This window comes from Xenopus laevis, chromosome 6S, assembly GCF_017654675.1.
Source record: "Xenopus laevis strain J_2021 chromosome 6S, Xenopus_laevis_v10.1, whole genome shotgun sequence".
NCBI lineage: Eukaryota > Metazoa > Chordata > Amphibia > Anura > Pipidae > Xenopus > Xenopus laevis.
This window is the reverse complement of record NC_054382.1, coordinates 61,704,553-61,722,980: the sequence shown is the minus strand read 5'-3', so window position 1 is coordinate 61,722,980 and position 18,428 is coordinate 61,704,553. Positions and strand designations below refer to the sequence as shown.

At 37.1% G+C, this 18,428-nt stretch overlaps 1 pseudogene; it reads right to left on the bottom strand.

The window, feature by feature from the left end:
- LOC108719707 overlaps window positions 1-18,428 on the bottom strand; it is a 218,233-nt pseudogene that overhangs the window by 186,016 nt on the left and 13,789 nt on the right.

Genomic DNA, 18,428 nt, shown 5'->3' with positions numbered 1-18,428 from the left:
CTTGCTTAACTTTATTCAGTAGGGCTTATGTTTTAGCTGTTGGGTAAGGGAGTGGGTGCATTTACATTGTTTGTATAAACAAACGGCTGACTTGCTTGTTCAGAAGGTTATCAGCAAGTGGCTTTTCGAAAACCACTGGAAGAGGGAGGGATAAAACATATTAATTGTTTGTAAATTAGCACAGAGGCTTTAGTTATTGAAGGAATGGCTTGGCAAGCAGGAGAAATTAACTATTAACTCTAATGGGTTTAGACCGATATCGGTAGCTTAAATCTGCCCGTCTATGGCCACCTTTTAGTATGAGACGAGTATGGGCAAAACTGAGTTGGTGATGTCACCACCATCCCATGTGACCTGCACTGATTTGGAAAAATGTTACTCCCTCTGGCAAAAGTCCTGTGATGCTTCCCAGTTAATTAAGCATGCATATGTTCAATATGGTACCAGTATTAATTGTATGTTTGCAAATGCAAGGAGTCTGACTGGTAAAATGGGAGAACTGGAGGTGCTGGTGCTGGAGGGAAAATATTTAGTGATTGGTATGGCCGAAACATGGCTGAATGAGTCACATGACTGGGAGGAGGAGGTATACTCTGAAACATTTCTCGGCAATTAATTCCAGAATGCATGAATGGAGGTTACCCACACAGGTTATTATAAGAGCCAAAACCATACAGAATTTGGCACTAAATTCGGTGTGTATTCACCAGGCAAACAAACAGAGGGCACAAAAAAAAAAACAACACATACAATCAATCGTTACAGCAGTTGCATGTAGTCGGGTAGACAGGTGCGTGGGGAGTTTCTGTAAGTTAATTCTTAATAAAGGCTTTGCTATTTTAAAGTTTCATTTGTCTTGGTGGGTTTTTTTCGTTGTAAAAATTGATATTACTGGTCCTTTAAGGGGTGATATGATAACTATGTATAAATATATAAGGGGATCATCTAATAATCTCTCTAATGTTTTATTTTCCAGTAGTTCTTTACAGCTGACACAAGGTCACCCATTCCAATTTTAAAAAAAGGAGGTTCGGTCTAAATATTTCTAAGGGATTTTTTAAAGTGAGAGCTGTGAAGATGTGGAATTCTCTTCCTAAATTAGTTATACAGGCTGATATATTAGTGTTAAGAAGCGGTTGGATGGCTTTTTAAAGGAAGTAATACAGGGTTATGGAAGATAGCTCATAGTACAAGTTGATCCAGGAACTAGTCCGATTGCCATCTTGGAGTCCAGAAGGATTTTTTCCCCCTTTGAGGTAAATTTGAGAGGTTTCAAATGTTTTTTTTGCCTTCCTCAGGATCAACTAGCAACTATGCAGGTTATATATAGATTTAAAATGTTAAACTTGATGGTCATTTGTCTTTTTTCAACCTAACTTACTACTGTATGTTACAAGTGTTACAAGGGCAGATTTACATAGAGTCGAATATCGAGGGTTAATTAACCCTCGATATTCGACTGCCGAATGTAAATCCTTCGACTTCGAATATCGAAGTCAAAGGATTTACCGCAAATAGTTTGATCGAAGGATTTTAATCCATCGATCGAACAATTTTAAAAAATTGTTACAAAGCCTATGGGGACCTTCCCCATAGGCTAACATGGCACCTTGGTAGGTTTTAGGTGGCGAATTAGGGGGTCGAAGTTTTTTTTAAAGAGACAGTACTTCGACTATTGAATGGTTGAATATTCGAACGATTTTTAGTTTGAAACGTTCGAACTCGTAGTCGAAGGTCAAAGAAGCCAATTCGATGGTCGAAGTAGCCAAAAAAACATTCGAAATTCTATTCATTCTCTCGAGCTAAGTAAATGGGCCCCTAAGTGTTCATTCATTCAAGATTCACTAAGGGGTTTGTTTATCAAAATCCGTATTTATCTCATTATTTTCTGAAATATACTCCGACCAAATCCGCACGGGTTGTTTCCCCCTTATTTTCAATACATTTTCCTAAACAATGCCAGTGCAGGAAAAAAGCATGAAAAGCACTCTCACCCAACCCCTCCATAAACTATATATATATATAAATACTGTATATATATATATATATATATATATATATATATATATATATATATATATATATATATATATACATATATATATATATATATACACTGTATATATATACCAATATCTCTACTAATTGTAGATTTTATTATCACAATAGAAATATTTCTTGTTTATGTGGTTGATCCAATGTTGGCTTTTCCCCCCCAAAATTTCAGATGTTTTAAAAGCATTGATCAGATGTGTGTACAGCATAAATGTCAATGCACAACATTTCTCAGCTGGCAGTAGCGTGACATTGTTCCATTCCTCTGAGCAATTTAACGTGTTGAGACCTTTACAAATTTTCTTCTTTTGCTCTATGCTTTGAAGCCAGTTTCCACAATGAAATTGTACTTTTTTTGATACAAAGTTCAGAGGTGAGTAATAGATTTTAAAAAAAACTTTAAAATGTAAAAAGTTAAACTTTACAAAAAAGAATGATTGTGAAACACATTTGGTAAGCTATTAAAGCATATAGAAAGATGGATTCATTGGGGGTGCCTAAAATATTGGTATTGTTAAGTGTTTTTCTAAGGCTTTGTTTTATTAGCACCCCCAGTGAATCTACCTTTCCATATCCTTTAATATATCTTAAATGAGACAAAGATTTTTATGGCATAAAAACTGTTGAGATAGCTTCCTAGACAAAATTAAAATATATGCTCAACTTTGGCTTTGTAATTTTAATTGACTTATTTATATAGAACATTTAACCTTATAGCTATATATCTAACTGTCTGTTGATCTGCCTATATATGTTTCTATCTATATGAAAATATTTACATACACACAAGACCTATTTTGATTCAGTACATTATAAACAGCATCATCAATGGAGTAAACTGTGTTCTAATTAGCTCAGCATTACTTAATGTAACATGTGTTCTGTGTAGCTGGTGGGTTAGAGATTAGAGATAAGAGCAGTAATTCAATATTATAAGAGGCAAGAAAATGTCTTCATAGATTTCGAGAAAACGTCACAGATTTTGAAGGATGATCACTTTAGGTTCTCATCTAGGTTATCACTTGTACCACTTCTCTGGTAGACAATTTGTCCTGTCTTAATAAAAGAGAAGGGTGCGTTTTGGCACTACATGATATTTTGAAGGGATGCATCAAATCCAGGGTTCAGTTCGGGATTCGGCCTTTTTCAGCAAGATTCGGCCGAATCCTTCTGCCCGGCCAAACTGAATCTGAACCCTAATTTGGATATGAAAATTAGGGACGGGAAGGGAAATTGCGTGACTTTTTGTCACAAAACAAGGAAGTCGGTAATGTTTTCCCCTTCCCACTCCTAATTTGCATATGCAAATTAGGATTGAGATTCAGTTCAGTATTTGGCCAATGCATCCATAGTTTTTTGTGGCTTTTGACATATTCAAGTTATTTGGCAGAGAGTTGTATTACTAGTAAAACTCCCTTAAGGGAGCAGGGGCCGAAGTCTAATCATAAATAGGGAAATCAGTTTTAGAAAGCCTGGCAAAATATAGTCATTAAGCCTGAAACAAATATTTCATGATACTTGTTAGTAGCATAAAAATCTTTTTAATCACAGTTTCCCATTGAACTGTAGAATTCAAAGAAAGAGTTACTTTTCCTAACTATTGCTCATAAAAGAGCCTAGTATCATTCAACTGTCTTCCATTAAAGCAATTTTCTCTGAAGTGTCTGATCCTTTCAGAAGAAGGCAAAAGTGAAAGAGTGAGCGACCCATTCATTGATAACATTTTTCAGTTTTGCTTCAATATCTTTTTCCTTGACAGCTGAAAAAGGGTTATTCACACTTAATTATTTTCATAAATAGCAGGCTTTAATAAATACACTCAGCTACCATTTTATATTTGGAAGATTAGCTCTAAAAACCTTACATTAAAGAAATCAAAAAGTCAAAAGTGGGGCCATATTATAAAGATTTGTAAACGATTGCTGGTAAAAAAGTATAGGTAAAATATTTGGCATATTGTATTTATGAAGCTCACTTGTAGTCCTTAACTAGATACTTTGCTATCAACAAACTCTATTACAAATAAATAATTGGCTAAAACCTAAAATTAGAATTTTTTTTATATGATAAATCATGAGGTGAGTTTTGTCACGAAATAAACCTTTGTCACTGAATTAAATCTGCCCCTATGTATATATTATATTGTTTAATAAATATTATGGGGCAAATTCATCAAGGGTCATATATCGAGGGTTAATTAACCCTCAATATTCGACTGGGAATGAAAATCCTTTGATTTTGCGCAAATACTGAGATTGAACGATCAAAGGAATAATCATTCAATCGAGCGATTAAATCCTTCGAATCGAAAGATTCGAAGGATTTGAATCCAACGATCAAAGGATTATCCTTCGACCAAAAAAACTTAGCCAAGCCTATGGGGACCTTCCCCATAGTCTAACATTGGGTTCGGTAGCTTTTAGGTGGCGAACTAGGGGGTCGACGTTTTTTCTTAAAGAGACAGTACTTCAACTATCGAATGGTCGAATAGTCGAACGATTTTTAGTTCGAATCATTCAATTCGAAGTCGTAGTCGAAGGTCGAAGTAGCCCATTTGATGGTCGAAGTAGCCAAAAAAACACTTCGAAATTCGAAGTTTTTTTACTTCGAATCCTTCACTCGAAGTTAATGAATTGGCCCCTAAGACTTTCCTGACTGTCACCAAAAATTAACAAAATTACACATTTATCAAAAGAGATGAGTGTTTACAATTCCTTTGTTCTGAGCAGTGAAACATTTATTTTAATAGGGTATACAGCTCAGTGGTAGCGCTACACTCTTTCAAACTTTTGAATCTTTAATCCCCAATTCAAAATGCACCTGGGGATTAACTTTTGAACAAATCTTCTGCACACGGAAATTAAATGCTACAGCACAGAAAATAAATTGTTAAATATGAAAGCAAATAAATATTTGCTGACATATCTGTTATAAAAAAAGTTTGCCCCTAACACAGACATCATGGGGGGTTATTTATTAAAGTCCAGTTTTTTTCTGGTCAAAGTTTTAAAGGGGAAAACACAATTTTTACGGAGGAAAATTTTTTTTTGTTATTTATTAAACCCTGATACTGCTAAAAGCCAGAACAAAAAAGTACTCATCTGAAACCTGGCAAGGTCGTGTAGAACTTAATGACAGATGCCAATTTACATTTGGAAGATATGCTGATCTGTGCTGGGTTTTGTACAAGAATCCGAATAATTTGTTAATTTTTCAGGCAATAATCAGAAAAAAATCTGAATTTTGAGGCGTCAAATCCAGAAAAATTTTACAATTTGGATTTGTACAATTCAGATTTTATCCAGTCTTTTCCTGGACCAGATTTTTTCAAAAAATGTATTGATAAATATGATAAAAAATGTGCACGGGAGTTTGGTTGAAGTGGTTTTAAGAAAATAGTGAGAAGTTTTCGGATTTTTGTAAATAAACCCCCAGGAGTATCTTGTTAATACTATTCCTTTTTTAAAACTTTAAATACATTATATAAATACACACACATTTATATATATATATATATATATATATATATATATATATATATATATATATATATAGTCAACTACAAGAGGTCCTCTGCACTCAACCCATTATCAATATATTTAAGACAGAGACATTTTGTGCATACTGCTACTAAAAAATGCCTTACCCTTTAAACAACACAGGGATTGTTTGTCCATATATTGCAATATATTTAAGCTGGCCAACTACGTCAAAGTCATCCCATATCTGGCCAGTCCTACGCTTAATTTTCATCTGATTCATTAAGAATTCAATTGCTTATACATTTTACAAAGGGACTAAGTTTTACCTGCAACTTACTAGCTGCTTTCAAAGTAAGACTCCCAAACTTGGCTGCCCTTTTATTAGACACCAGTGGGATCACCTGACTATAGCTGGGAGGGGTGGGAGCTACAACATAGAGCTGGTCACTGCTCATGTATAACTATAACAAACAAGGGAAAGTTGTGCTCACCACTATTTTTTAAAACCATTAGGCGGGGGTGCAATGAGGGTGTGACCACAAAATACATATAGTCAACTACAAGAGGTCCTCTGCACTCAACCCATTATCAATATATTTAAGACAGAGACATTTTGTGCATACTGCTACTAAAAAATGCCTTACCCTTTAAACAACACAGGGATTGTTTGTCCATATATTGCAATATATTTAAGCTGGCCAACTACGTCAAAGTCATCCCATATCTGGCCAGTCCTACGCTTAATTTTCATCTGATTCATTAAGAATTCAATTGCTTATACATTTTACAAAGGGACTAAGTTTTACCTGCAACTTACTAGCTGACTATATGTATTTTGTGGTCACACCCTCATTGCACCCCCGCCTAATGGTTTTAAAAAATAGTGGTGAGCACAACTTTCCCTTGTTTGTTATAGTTATACATGAGCAATGACCAGCTCTATGTTGTAGCTCCCACCCCTCCCAGCTATAGTCAGGTGATCCCACTGGTGTCTAATAAAAGGGCAGCCAAGTTTGGGAGTCTTACTTTGAAAGCAGCTAGTAAGTTGCAGGTAAAACTTAGTCCCTTTGTAAAATGTATAAGCAATTGAATTCTTAATGAATCAGATGAAAATTAAGCGTAGGACTGGCCAGATATGGGATGACTTTGACGTAGTTGGCCAGCTTAAATATATTGCAATATATGGACAAACAATCCCTGTGTTGTTTAAAGGGTAAGGCATTTTTTAGTAGCAGTATGCACAAAATGTCTCTGTCTTAAATATATTGATAATGGGTTGAGTGCAGAGGACCTCTTGTAGTTGACTATATGTATTTTGTGGTCACACCCTCATTGCACCCCCGCCTAATGGTTTTAAAAAATAGTGGTGAGCACAACTTTCCCTTGTTTGTTATAGTTATACATGAGCAGTGACCAGCTCTATGTTGTAGCTCCCACCCCTCCCAGCTATAGTCAGGTGATCCCACTGGTGTCTAATAAAAGGGCAGCCAAGTTTGGGAGTCTTACTTTGAAAGCAGCTAGTAAGTTGCAGGTAAAACTTAGTCCCTTTGTAAAATGTATAAGCAATTGAATTCTTAATGAATCAGATGAAAATTAAGCGTAGGACTGGCCAGATATGGGATGACTTTGACGTAGTTGGCCAGCTTAAATATATTGCAATATATGGACAAACAATCCCTGTGTTGTTTAAAGGGTAAGGCATTTTTTAGTAGCAGTATGCACAAAATGTCTCTGTCTTAAATATATTGATAATGGGTTGAGTGCAGAGGACCTCTTGTAGTTGACTATATGTATTTTGTGGTCACACCCTCATTGCACCCCCGCCTAATGGTTTTAAAAAATAGTGGTGAGCACAACTTTCCCTTGTTTGTTATAGTTATACATGAGCAGTGACCAGCTCTATGTTGTAGCTCCCACCCCTCCCAGCTATAGTCAGGTGATCCCACTGGTGTCTAATAAAAGGGCAGCCAAGTTTGGGAGTCTTACTTTGAAAGCAGCTAGTAAGTTGCAGGTAAAACTTAGTCCCTTTGTAAAATGTATAAGCAATTGAATTCTTAATGAATCAGATGAAAATTAAGCGTAGGACTGGCCAGATATGGGATGACTTTGACGTAGTTGGCCAGCTTAAATATATTGCAATATATGGACAAACAATCCCTGTGTTGTTTAAAGGGTAAGGCATTTTTTAGTAGCAGTATGCACAAAATGTCTCTGTCTTAAATATATTGATAATGGGTTGAGTGCAGAGGACCTCTTGTAGTTGACTATATGTATTTTGTGGTCACACCCTCATTGCACCCCCGCCTAATGGTTTTAAAAAATAGTGGTGAGCACAACTTTCCCTTGTTTGTTATATATATATATATATATATATATATATATATATATATATATATATATATATATATATATATATACACACATATACACACATACACAACAATCCATGAAAGCACTCACAGCCGACGCCATCCAGCGTGTATCAAAAAATTCATTTATTGATGCATGGTGTATCAACGCATTTCAGCTCACCTGGAGCCGTCGTCAGGATAATGACAGGAAGTGTAGCACATCATTAAATAACCCCTTCAACCAATCAAGGTCAATCCCTCATTACAACATCACATATACGTGGATCATTTGTGTGTAATAGATAAATAAATAGAGGTGATAATACTCATCTCATACCTATTCAGTGACAATTATATCTTGGCCTATATCCATATGTGCATCAGATAAGAAGACTTAGAAAAATCATGTAAAGTTTAAAAACACTTTTGCATATACAGTATCTCATTCAAATGTATCTAGTATTATCTATTCGAAAATGTTGCAATAAAAATAGACAAGATTACCATCAGGATTCCTTAGAAAATGTAACACACATAATGTTACTAATTGAGTTGATATGCCTAAACATATTGTGGACACAGTCTGCAACTATAGACATTAACAAGTACACATAGACCTCACTATGCAGCGTGGTCGTGAATGCCTAAACTATGCTATCAATTACTCAATCGATGTCATAATTATGCAACTCCACCAAAACTCAGCCATTTCATTTTAAATGTCCGTAGGACCAATTGTTCACTAGAGACTGTTACATCATATAAAACTTGCCAGAGAATACATTTCATTTAGCCCCCTAGGGGCCACTGAGTCAAGAGTCCGCATCCACTTAGCTTCATGCTGTAACAATAATTTGGGTCTGTCCCCACCACTCCATAGGGGATGGATATGATGAATTAACACTGCACATAAAGAAGGCAGAGGATGTTTACATATCAAAAAGTGTCTAGCCAAGGAGGTGTCTGCTTTACCACTGGCCAAAGCTGCAGGTATGACAGAACGATGATTGTTCATACGCATGCGGAATGTCGTTATACACTTTCCAACATAATAAAGGCCACATGGGCAAATTATACAGTATATGACAACGTGCAAGTCAGCCTGTATGGAATTTTGCAGTGTTTTCCACTATGTGGGTGAGCGAATGTTTCACCAGTTATTAAAGGGATACTGTCATGGGAAAAAAAAAATTTTCAAAATGAATCAGTTAATAGTGCTGCTCCAGCAATATTCTGCACTGAAATCCATTTCTCAAAAGAGCAAACAGATTTTTTTATATTCAATTTTGAAATCTGACATGGGGCTAGACATTTTGTCAATTTCCCAGCTGCCCCATATCATGTGACTTGTGCTCTGATAAACTTCAATCACTCTTTACTGCTGTACTGCAAGTTGGAGTGATATCACCCCCTCCCTTTTTCCCCCAGCAGCCAAATAAAAGAACAATGGGAAGGTAACCAGATAGCAGCTCCCTAACACAAGATAAGAGTTGCCTGGTAGATCTAAGAACAACACTCAATAGTAAAAACCCATGTCTCACTGAGACACATTCAGTTACATTGAGAAGGAAAAACAGCAGCCTGGGAATTCTTAATGAATCAGATGAAAATTGAGCGTAGGACTGGACAGATATGGGATGACTTTGACGTAGTTGGCCAGCTTAAATATATTGCAATATATGGACAAACAATCCCTGTTCTGTTTAAAGGGTAAGGCATTTTTCAGTAGCAGTATGCACAAAATGTCTCTGTCTTAAATATATTGATAATGGGTTGAACGCAGAGGACTCTTTTTATTTAAAAAGCATAGCTATGCCATGCCAAGGGATCACTCTGCTATTTCTTTGTGACATTTTGGCTACTGGAAGGCTCAGTTTCATTACGGTCTTGACTTGTCAGAGCTGTCAATATGGCAGTATACCATTGATATAAATAAACACCCATTCAAGAGGAAAATAAGGTTTTCAAAACAGAATAACATATGCAAATATGGTTTTGAAACAGAATAATCTGTTAAGGAGCAGTATAAAGAATAAAAGCCAAGCTTGTCTTTGGGCAAAAAAATGCAGATATATTCAGTGTGCATATACCAGTTATAAATATTGCACAGCTCCATTTTATGCCTCTATTCAGACTTTAGTGCAGCAAAAGCTGTCATGTATAGGCACTGGACATGGCATTAAAATTCCATTTTAAACATTTAAGCAATAACTACTTCAATATATTCTTTATATTTGAGCAGTGAAGCTTCCATTATGTTCTTCAGAGAAAAGCTTTCAGATTTCACATCAAATGTATGTCCAGTGAGTTGAGAAATTCTCTCCTAGTGTCTATTCATCATTGCCTATGACAAAAAGCACACAAATTAACTATGAGTATTTCTGGTAAAGGTTTCAGTAGTTCTTAGTTTTAATGATCGCCTTCAATTTTAAACACAGGCTTATGCAGGTTCCATGTAATAGGCTGTATCAATAACAAAAAACATACTAAAAAAACACAAGATTTGTTTCTGGGCACAAAAATGCAGAAATATTCAGTGGGCATATACCAGTAACAAATATTTATTTAAAAACTGGAGAAAAATATTTAGGGGCAGATGTATTAAGGGTCAAATATCGAGGGTGAATTAACCCTCGATATTTGACTGGCGAATTAAAATCCTTCAACTTCGAATATCGAAGTCGAAGGACTTTGCGCAATTCGTTCGATCGAAGGAATAATCGTTCGATCGAACGTTTAAATCCTTCGAAACGAATGATTCGAAGGATTTTAATCCATCGATCGAAGGATTATCCTTCGACCAAAAAAGATAGACAAGCCTATGGGGACCTTCCCCATAGGCTAACATTGACTTCAGTAGCTTTTAGGTGGAGAACTAGGGGGTCGAAGTTTTTTCTTAAAGAGACAGTACTTCGACTATCGAATGGTCGAATAGTCGAACGATTTTTAGTTCGAATCGTTTGATTCGAAGTCGTAGTCGAAGGTCGAAGTAGCCCATTCGATGGTCGAAGTAGCCAAAAAAACACCTTGAAATTCGAAGTATTTTTTCTTCTATTCCTTCACTCGAACTTAGTGAATGGGCCCCATAATGTATTTAATAGTGATGAGCGAAATTTTTCACCAAGACTTTTTTTGCCATTTTACAAATTTCTAGTGAAGCGAAACGCCCATCACTAATATTTAAAGTATTTGTGTCTTTTGAGTCTATTCCACACTTCTATTCTCTGCTAAGGAGCTAGTACCGTATACACTCAATCTGGGTAGTCTAGCCTAGGGCTCATTTATCAGCACTGTACAACTTTTCACTTGGGCAGATATCATTATCATTATCAACAAGTCATTAATTCTTTTATTTCCTTTCCGCTAAATCTATGGCAAAAAACATCACCCATGTTCTATTCAATCCTAGAGTTCACCATTTGATAAATATGCTTTTCAAAATCCCTCAGGAATGAATCTAGTGAGTGAGTTTTTCTGTGGTTAGTTGATAAATCTGCCCCTAAATGTGAAAAATAAAATGTATGTAGTAAAAATGTATAAAACAACTGAGTATTCACACCCCTTTTCACAGCAAATAAGAAGGCATTGGAAGGGTTATGTAATATAAAGGAGCAAAGTTTGCCTTACATTTCCTATAGCAACCAAACAGTAGGTAGAATTGTATTGGTCATCTGTTTAAATTCAAACATTTCATTGGTTGCTATGGGTTACTGCACCTGGGCAAACCTACTTACATATTACATATGTTTGATAAACCATAATTTTATAAAGCCTACTGAAATGATTCGGCAGAATACATATCACAGATAACTAAATGCTACTTGCTGATTGTTTACTACAAGTTGTGGCATAAAAAAAGCCAACTACTAATATGAAGGTTATGCAATAAAATGTTCAAAGATTGCTATAGGTCTAATATGAACCAATCAGCACATAGATTTAACTGGTGCCATTTAAAAACATTGTATCAACAAGAATAAAATGAATGCAGTTCTCTGATACCAAACATTTATCCTAGACATCTCATATCATCTAATGCCTACTTCCACTAAGTACTGACTCCAAAATCTATTTTTACAGTTATTTATTGTATATGGATCCTAATTTAATACATTTATTTAGAAATGCTAATTGGAATGTGCAAACTTGTAAAGACTTTAAGAATTTACAAATAGAATTTTGAAAATCAATGTTTTGAGGTTTTTTTATGTGAAATTTGACTAGGAAATAGTTAAAATTTGATTTGAGTTGTGGACACTGGACAGAAAGTTATAAATACCATATGTAGATGGCAAATATCAAAAAGCAAGCAAAAACATTGTCATAATAAATAATGTGTTAATTTTTTTTACAGTATATGAGAAATGAAGTGCAATGACAAACTTACTTTGTTTACCATCATTTCAATCAAAGTTCACTAAAATCATCAATCTTCTTTTTCAGGTCATTAAATGACTGTCATTCTTTCAGATTCTGCAAACACAGACATTTCAATAAACACCATATAAACTACAATCGTGTCAGTGCTAATTTCTTAAAGGGGACCCATCACCAAAAAAAATTATTCTAAATCCTATTTTATCAGATTAGTCAAGGAAAATGAACTTTAATTACACTATATAAATTATTTGAATCTTGTTTCCTTCAGTCTGGGATTTCAAAATTATAGCAAGCAGGCAGCAGCCATTTTGTGGACACTTATTAAGACAAGCTTTGCATCATCTCAGAATTTTTTTTGTGCACCAGAATGGGGGACCCGATGTCCATCCCCATGCCCTGGCGACACAATTATATGGTAAAGAGAACGGGGGAATGTGTGGGGAGCAGTGACATCTAAGAAGTGCTGAATTGAAAGTGAAAGTAATTGTCTGCCCCGCCTCTATGCCACGGGCATAGAGGAGGGGCAGACAATATTTGATTGACATCTGAGATTTTTAAACGAGCTTACAACAGCTATGAATGCTTAAATAAAAAATAGAAATTGGATTTCATGTTTAATTTGAAAAGGACTTTTATTATACAGATTTTTTTGTCTGGGTGACAGGTCCACTTTAAAGCATAAACATTCTGATGTTAAGGAGAGAGAACACTTTACTGATGAGGTTCACGTTGGTTTTCTTATTGTTTGAATTACATAATTTACCCAGTTATATCATACTATTCTAACCTATATGTAAAACCAATGCCACCAGCAGTTCAAAGTTTTGTATATATGATCCATTTTCTCTTTTTCATTGAAATTATGCCTGCTTGCTTTTTTTTAATATATTACCTTTCTGCACCCTATTAAAGAGGTGGAGTTCGCATTATTTTGCAATTTTTAAACTGGAGAAACAATTCTAATTTGACCAATCCTGAAATTCTGGACTGTTTTCAAGGAAAAAAGCCACCAAAAGAATTTTGTCAAAATAAGACTGCCACCATAAAGTACAGTTAAAAGCTATCTACGCAAAGCATGATTAAAGGGTCCTCCATGCAAAAAAATTATATTTTGCATAGTGAAATAAAATATCATTCTAGGAAACATTTTTAATGGGTTTAATTTGATTTGTAAATAGAATTGTTATTGAAGTATCTGATTGTTTCCATTCATTGTACCGCTTGCTCTGACTCTTGAAACATTGAGCCAGCTGTTTCAAGCTGATTATAAATACTGGACATTGTTTATTACTATTTATTTTAGTTAGTGCTCCATCCTATTATAAAACTAGAACTTATAAGTGAAGTTGTATATTTTAACATTATTATAGCTACTACTGAATAAAAATGTAAAACGAAAACCCTGCAAACATTTTGAATAAATAAAAATGAGACAATACTTAATATAACTAACATGTATACCTCTTTTGAAAGTCCATTAGCTCTGTGTTGATTTTTTTAATGTCAAGAGCAGAATTTCATAGTAGCTACTGCTGTTTTCTTTTACTGCATTATAAAGTCCATAAAGTTTCTGTAGTCGGGCAAGATTGCACCTAATCCTTTGCATCTCTGGGTATTATGAGGAAAATAAAGAGAGGCAGAATTAGTCCTGTGATCTATAAAAATACTATATCCTTTACCATATTATATAGCCATAGGTTATCAGATCAGCATATTTGTATCATGGGCATTTTCTTTTACTAATAATTACTGTAGATTTAAGTGGTTGGTCGCTAAACAAGGGATAAAGCATAATGAGATTACATATGGAAATCATTGTGCAAATCCATAATCTCTGTGTAATAAAATTCTGTGCATGCTATTATAACACCCTCTTGGCAACCCTCCTGGTGACAAGAGTGTACATTCTTACCATCTTCAGGTCCTGAGTGTAAGGCCAAAGGCCTCAGAGGTAGTGAGGACCAAGGGAGGAGGTAGCAAAAGTCCAAGTTCGCGGTACAAATAGGGATGAGATGAGAGAATGGTCAAACAGGCAATAATATCAGTCCAGGCAGAAGAGGTTCGAAGTCGATGAATCAGGCAAGAGGTCGGTACACAAAATAGACAAGAATATCACAAGAAACACACCCAGGAATAGCAAGCTAAAACCTATAATTGGGCACTGATGACTTCCCAGAGTTCCTTCTTATAGGCCCAGGTTTGGCGCCAATTTTGGACGCATCGGCGTCATAACGTGTGCGCGGACGCGCTGACGTCAGCGACCGACGAGCGACGTGTGCGACCGACGCCGGCGCCGATTATTGACGCCGACGCCCATTCCGTCGCCGGCGACCAATCAGAGTGCGGGAAGAGGTGGGCGTCATCCGGCTGCGTCCGCGAGGAACCAGGGAGCCACCATCTTGGACGCCATCTTGGTCACCATTTTGGAATCCTGACTCAGACTCCATTACACTGAGTCCCTTTTGCGAGATGAAAGGGTACTGGGAATTTCCTCTCTTGGCAGTGCCTCCACAGAATGGGATCCGGGAACACACCTGCAGATGGCCCCATTAGGAAAACATTCAAACACACATAACTTATGCAAGGTTAAAGGCAAAGTAAAATACTGTATACATTCACATAGCATGACCCACTACCCTGGGGAACCTGGTACAGTCCCATCCTGGCACCTTCCTGCCAGGCAAAGTCCTGCACTTCTCCTTTGGCAGACAAAGAGTCTCAATCCCTTTTCCCCCAAAGAGCTCTTAAGTTTCCCAGGTAGTGCCACCTGCCTAAATACCTTTCCCGCTGGACCTCCCACGTAGCAGGCACTCAAGCAAACAAAAGACATGCTGGATCCTTTCTATAACTACCCTTGTTTGGGCACAATGCACCCTCGAGATTGACTCAGATGGGTAGGCTCATTCAGAGCTGGAAGAGGCATCCACAGTGATGAAATCCATTCAGTGAAGCACAAGCAGCTTGCTTTAAATTTTCAGGGTATTGCTCCCAACACTATCAACAATGTGAGCACGACAAACCTCTTTTATTCCTTACAGCATAGTTCCCCGCATTCTCCATAATGTAAGTTCTCCTCTGCTTAACTACAGCTCCCAGCACTCTCTATAGCGGGAGCACATAAAAAGTCCCTCCAAGCTCTAAACCCGCATGGGTGAGCTTATCAGGCTCTGGAGTACCCTGTATTAACCCACAGGGCTATCAAACTCCTTTTAGCCCCTACATGTTTGCAGCAGTTTCTGTCCATCCTCTCTCAGTGAAAGTGAAAGCAGCAATGGCTGTATGCACATGGCTCTGCCCATATCAAAACAGTTATGCGGCAGCGACACCTTCTGGCACCCTCCGGTATCTGCCAGATACGCTGCTACAAGGGCTCATGCCCCTCCCAAGACTCTAGGTAGACCCTGTAGCTGGAGAAGCAGGGGATTTCCACCATGTGGTTTCAGACCATAGGGGAATTAACCTATTTACATTAATAGCAAGCATCTGAAGTGAAGGAAATGTGTCTGTTTCCCACAAAAAGTTGCTGTTTGTCCTCTTACTGTTACCACAAATGCATCTTACCCATCTGGGCAACATAGTTAAGTCTCAGCAAGGCCATGAGAGAACTTCTTGAAAAAAGATATTTCAGTAACATTATGGTGATTGAACTTTCATCAGTACATCAACAACTATTTCACTATCCTTCCAACTTCAATAGAAATGTTTAGCTTTATAATTAGAGAAGCCCTAGAGGAAACCATTAAGAAGTAAATATTATGGCTTTACAAACAGGGTCCATACTATCAATAAAGAAGTGAACATTATAGATTACAGATTCTGGCTTGTCTGCTCTGGTTCTAAAATTTTATAGAAAATGACAATTTTGAAAATAAATTCCCAAGCTAAACAGTAATGTGCATCAGAACAAAATACTTATGACAAATCATAGTGTGATGGGGTGAATTTAGTTTTTTTTGTTGTTAATGTTAATTGCTGGCCAGTAAACTGTGTAAATATCTATGTGTATAATTATGTAAATACTTTGTTTAGGTGTAAATTAGTTTTGGTTAACAAACTAAGGCCTACTTTGTTTGAAGAATGTAGTTCAGCTGTGCTGACAGTATATGTAAATGGTGCTCAAACAATTGTATATTGAAAGCTAGGTTTGTTACATATTACTACACAAGCGTGTGCATGGAAAGCTTTACTTTTATATAAAATAGTGCAATTGAATGTACAAAGTTTCATGAAACCCTTACCAAGAGCTCACAGAGAAGCCACTTCCTAAAGGGGTGGGCAGCCTCTCCTAATGAATATTTATAGGGTAGATGCTGATCACATGGTGTCAGCATAGAGCAGTCTGGAAACTATAAAAAGCTGCAGACTGAAATCATTAGGAGACTGTGTTAAAGGGGAAGGAAACCTAGTCAGCGCAAACCCCCCACCCTCCCTCCCGTTTGTTGCCCAACCTCCCTCCTCCCCCCTGGCCTACCCGCCCCTAACTTGTTACTTAACCTTCTGCGCAGGTCCAGTCCAGGGAGTTAACAGATGACATCTTCTTCCACGCGATCGTCTTCCTGCTGTGAACGGCGTTTTGGCGCATGCGCAGTAGGATCATTTGCCGGTACGGATCTACTGCACATGCGCCAAAAGTTACGCGCATGCGCAGTAGATCATACCGGCAAAATGATCCTACTGCGCATGCGCCGTTCAAAGCAGGAAGAAGATCGAGTGGAAGAAGATGTCATCAGTGAACTCCCTGGACTGGACCTGCGCAGAAGGGTAAGTAACAAGTTAGGGGGATTTGCCCAGCGGGACCGGTAGGCCAGGGGGGAGGAGGGAGGGTGGGCAACAAACGGGAGGCGGGGTGGGGGGTTTGCGCCGACTAGGTTTCCTTCCCCTTTAAGCCTTTGCGAGAGGTTGTTCTGGAGTGCAGGTGTGTGCTTGCAGGGTTACTGCTAACCTCCTGCTGGTGAAAGTGTATACTGCAGCTTTGCACACATTGATTTCTGCATTTGCTTAAAAATAAAGCACACTTTTTTCCACTGAAGATCTGTCTGGCTACTGAACTTACATGCGCCCAGTGACATATAGTTTTTATAAAACTCTGTTGTATAAACCTCATTCACTAAATCTGTTTTTGTTCTTGTTGTACATTAAAAGGGTAACTTCCAAACCAAAATTTGATAAAGAGGCTCACATTACACAGAAATCCCTAATAAACCCATCACAGTTACCTGTTTCTTCAAAAAGTATGAATAAATGCAATTTTCTATGCTGAAATCCAGCTGATTAAAGGGGTTGTTCACCTTCCAAAAAATTTTTCAATTCAGTTGTTTTTAGATTGTTTCCCAGAAATAAATACTTTTTTCAATTACTTTCCATTATTTATTTTTTAAGTTTTTCCCAAAATCTAAGTTTAAAGGTGAATGTTCGTGTCTCTGGTGTTTGAGTCTGGCAGCTCAGTAATTCAGGTGCAGACTCTAAACTGTTACAATTTTGCAACATTTAGTTGATACATTTCTCAGCAGCATCTCTGGAGTATTAGCAACAATTGTATCAATTCTAACAGCTGCCTTTAATGAAACCCAGAGATTCTGCTCAGCAGGGACAAAGACTAAATGTATCCATTTATAACAGTTTACAGGATCGACGACCCCCCCTCCCAGAGCTGCTTCAGAAGGAGAGAAATGACATTTTACACTTCAATATTAGAAAAACCGTCACACATAGAAAATAGACAGTCATTGGAAAAAGTTGTTATTTCTGGTGATCTATCTGAAACCAACTAGTTGTTTGAAGGTGAACAACCCCTTTAAAAATAAAGCACACTTTTTTCCACTGAAGATGTCTGGCTACTGAACTTACATGCGCCCAGTGACAGATAAACATGAAATTTCTCCACCTCATTCATTCAAGGGACTAAACACTGATGTTAAAAATTGTAACAACTACTCCACAGCTTACAGCATGCAGAAACTACATAACCCAAAATGCATTGCATTATGATGTTCCTTTCCTTATTGAAATTACGTGTGCAGGGAATTGTGGGGTTTGGAGGATGCAGACTGAGGACAGATGGCTGCTGTTACAAAGTCCAAAAACAGTTTGTCTTTGGCACACCACTTACTTGATATTTACAGGGTGCATTCAATCCCAGGCTGTATCAAGCCCTACACAG